We start from the raw sequence: 4627 nt of genomic DNA, 5'->3' as shown, positions 1-4627 counted from the left end.
GCTTACTGGGGTTGGCCCTTCATAAAAGTCTTTTTTATTTTTTTTTATTTTAACATTAACAGGGGATTATATATTAATTTAAAGCTACCTTGAGTTCAGTGTAAGGGAACATTACATGTTTCGATTGATTTGTCTGGGAGTAACCTTAAGAATAATTGAAGGAACTGTGGTTTTTCCAGGCAGACCTTCACATTATGTTTTTAAATAATAAGACTACCATTTTATTTATTTAAATGCCTTTGTCATGAAATGAATAATTGTATGCATATTCGAAATGGGCAAGACATTGAGGTTAACCTAAGGTCAAACTCTTCACCTTTCTTGGTGAAAAGGAGCCCGAGAGTCTGTGAACCCACCCGTTGAACTGCGGATCACAAGGACGAACCATAGAACTATTATGCAGCTATATTCAGTTATTATTTATTGAGTGATCCATGCATTAGCTTAGAGATTTTGTAATGCTACACATCATAAAATCTCAGGTATTACAGAGATAATACATTTAGTTAAACCTGAAGAGGAATTTAATATGCAAGTTGCGTATCTCTCACCATTTTAAATAGACGTTGCTTGGTGACCTGTTGATAGCTATCGCTGTATAAGAGCAGAGAATACACAAAAATCACGTATTCTATTTACAAAACATGCCTATGGCCTCTATATATACACGTTATTGTAACTTTTAAGGCTGTGGAACCCGAATATACACTCAGCAAACATTCTGAGCTCTTAGAAAAAGAGGACATCCGAGATGAAATTTGGCCACATGCTTGAAATGTGTTTGCCAACTTAGCCATGCTTCTACCCCGAACGATAAACTACAATACACCTGAAGATTCCCCGCCAGGCCCTCATTTGTGAAGCAGCCATGCGTAGCCATGTCAGAGCCGCTGTTATTTACCACGCAACAGAAAAAGAAATCAGGATTTGGAATCCCCAAAGCTCAGCTCCAGGAAATGTTAGTGATTTGCAATAAATTGTACAGAGCCCTTTGCACAAAGCTTATATGAAAGCTTTATGCTGAAAATTGTTTGGATTTTATGTACTATACTGTTTGTAGTACAGGTGCTAAACTTAAAAGGGACATGTCAGTGTCCTAAGGAGCCTCCTAAACAAAGAATATTAACGTACTTTGTAAATACTTTAATATGGATTCATTAAACCCGCCAGAAATAAAATGAAAAAAATGTAACCTACCTTATTTGCTTGTTCTTTTCAGAGCAAATGCCCTCATCTTATAATCGGGGTCATTTTATAATCAGACCTCAAATAGAGGTCTGACTATGAGACTAAGATCCAGGTCCCCCGCAGCGCTGCAGGGGACCTGGATCCTCCTGTCTGGTAACCCCCCCCCCCAAAAAAAAAAAAAACTTACCAGTGCTTCCGGCTCACCGGTGTGTTGTCCGGGCAGTGGGTAGATGTTTACGCGATTCGCGTAGGCAACTTCCGCTGCAGCAGGAAGGAGGTGCGATTAGCAGTGGGGGTTGTCTGCGACCATTGCGCAGACCTTCCTCGACTGTCAGAGAGGAGAGTTCTCCGCACCGCTGGGGAGAATTCTCTCTCTGACAGTCAGAGGGTGTATGCACGATGGACGCATACAACCTCGCATAATTGCACCTCCTTCCGGCTGCAGCGGAAGTTGCCTATGCGATTCGCGTAGAAGTCTACCCGCTGCCCGGACAACACACCGGGGAGTCAGAAGCACCGGTAAGTTTGGCGGGGGGGTGTTAAGTGGGGGCATAAGGCATTTCTGCAGGCAGAGTGCTATATGATATGCCTTTTAACCCCCTTAATGCCACTCTGCCTCCAGATATGCCTTTTAACCCTCTATACGCCAATCTGCCTCCTGAAATGCCTTATACCTGCCTATATGCCACTCTGCCCCATAATATGCCTTTTAACCCTCTAAATACCAGAGTGGCATATAGGGGTATAAGGCATTTCTGGAGGTAGGGTGGCACATAGGGGGTCAAAAGGCCTCACTACGGGGGGTAATTGAACATCAATATTAGAAGGTATCATGGAAGGATTTTACTAAAGGCATTATAAGGCTTGTATTCAAGACACTAAAAGATGCAAAGTAAGTAACAGATGTAAAACTTGTAAAGGAAAATACACTGAGGGAATAGGCATATGGCTCCTGAATCTAAGAGGAGACCATGGACTGATTAAGGTCTGCGTTGTTACATGAAATAAAATGGGAACCCAATGGTTCTTATCTGCCGTCAAATTCTATGTTTCTGGCTTTCTGGGGAATAAAATGGGTTCTCTAAAGAAAACATATCAGTAGAGCGATGTTACATTATCATCCAACTGTATCAGACGCTTGCAGAGATGTCTCCGATCTCCATCACTGGTAGAAGACCCAATAGATAAATGAGGACCCTAAGGAGTTACTTAAAGCTAAATACATTGTAACCGTACATAAGGTGTTCAAGCACCAGCCTGTAAATGCCAGAATAAAAAGTAGAATTTCTTTGTACGTTGGCTAGTAAATGCAATGTCCATGTATGTACTTGAAATGTAATATTCATGGTCGTTACATTAAGTACTTGATTAAAGCAGTCACATTTTTTTGGCCGAGTTGGATGTTTCTTTTTTGTTTTCTTTTATCTCACAAATATTAAAGGTCTGCATGCCAATTCACATTTGCTTAGATGTATGTAATTAATTCATAACAAGCTCTTGCAGTGCCACAAAAACTCCTGAATCATCCTCGGGTCAAAATTAAATAGGTAATATCATGAAATCAAGTTAATTGGCAGTAGATAAAACTAGTTTCACGTAACTACGGACAACTAGGTAGTCCTAATAAAAGTATTCCAGCACAGTAGGTTTCCATAGGACTACTGGAAACCTACTTATCTTTTTAATGTATTTTTATTGCATGTGGTTTTTCTTATATACTTTTAAGGAGTTAGCTTTCTCTATGCTTAAATCCCTTTTGTTAATTCAATTCCACTTTTTAAAGTAAATGATATATGGTAAGCTACCATGCTTTTTCTTACATTCTAGAAAACGTAAGATTTTCTAATTTAAGACCCTTTTTATTATTATTCCTGCATTTACTATATTTTAATTTATTTATAAATACAAAGGAAGATTACGACTAGGAACTAGATCTGAAAAGGCGAACATCTCTTTCCAAAAATTAATGAAGCCTTTATAAAATGTTAAATGTTTATCGGTTTCTCTTTTTGGTTAGACAGCAAATTTTAGCGGGTTAGCAAACAGATCGGCAGACAAGACATGCTTTTAAAGAATGACAGCAAATTCCATGGGTATACGCAAGTCTTCTCAATTAAATTCACGGGTAATTCAGAAAATGTGTACATCCGCTCTATGGTTGAGCATGTCAACATTTAAGAAGGAAACTAAGGAAAATAAAACATATTACTTTAATCCGAACTATAAAAATAATGTATTTAAGACCATTAAACAAACTATTTACAGGTCAATTTGTTTTGTACATTTATAGTACACATGGAAAAAATATTAATACACAGGAAACAAATATTTACAACATAAATTAGAATATCATTCATAATGATCATTCACAGAAGCCATTAGGAAAAACCATGGCTTACAGGAAACTCTTAAAGTTGTAGATTTTTTTATTTTTTTCTTTAAATGTGGTGCTGGGACTTCCAGCTGCTCTGCTAATGCTTTCTACATTACCACAATGTGTGGGGAAATACTGTCTGCCAATAAAAGATTGAATGAGTAGTCTGTGTCTAAAGTAGCGCAGTGCATTTCCAATGAATGGAAAAAAAATGTACTCAAGTAAAAACAAAATGTATAAAGATAAAAACAATGTTAGGATTTCCAGAAATTAAAAGTTTTCAATATGGCTGTATACCTTTAAAAATCAGTGCAGTTTTATGGGATACACCTCAAGAGGACAACCTACAGGAGCTTCGACGATTACTGGACTTGATGCTTGGAGTTGGGAATGTCCAGTTCCGGTGTCCATCAGAACACTGTACAGTCCGGCAGGGATCTTCAGGATTTGGTAACTTGCTGATTCCATTACTATTTTTTCTGAATAGAATGTCTCGCTAGTCTATGTGCACTTAACTTTTCAGATAGTTATTTGTGTATTCATTAGGATATAAACTTGTGTTTGTGTTCTTCTAGTTCCTGTATCAAAGAGAGCTGGGTAAGCCAGAGTGGTGACAGTTTTATAATGACTTATGAATGCAGAATGCTCATTATCTATGGGTTTTTGAGGTTGTACTGTCACATATGACGTAGCAAACGGAAAGACATCTAAACTATTGTGAAAATAACTGTCAAAGGATAAGTGCACAACTCTAGAGGGTGACATTCTTACCGCAGTGCACAGTTTCGATGGCCAAAACTATCCACTGTTATTCAGTAAAATATCAATGTTTAAGTTCCAGAGCAATAACTAAGCACTCTCATGGGAACAAAATTAGCACCAAATAATATTTTCTATCAAAAAATCTGCACAACAAAAGGAGCTATGACAATTATCCTAAGATTTGTATTATTTAAAAAGACAAAAAACTAAATTTTCTTGGTCTTCTTTTTGTACGTACTAAAAAACCCTGCAAACGTGGGTTTCATCTAGGCTGGATTAAGTGGCAAAGTCCCGGTCACAATG

The sequence above is a fragment of the Sceloporus occidentalis genome, unplaced genomic scaffold, assembly GCF_023333645.1.
Source record: "Sceloporus occidentalis isolate IW3139 unplaced genomic scaffold, rSceOcc1.0.p SCAF_207, whole genome shotgun sequence".
NCBI lineage: Eukaryota > Metazoa > Chordata > Lepidosauria > Squamata > Phrynosomatidae > Sceloporus > Sceloporus occidentalis.
This window is presented reverse-complemented; position numbering follows the sequence as displayed.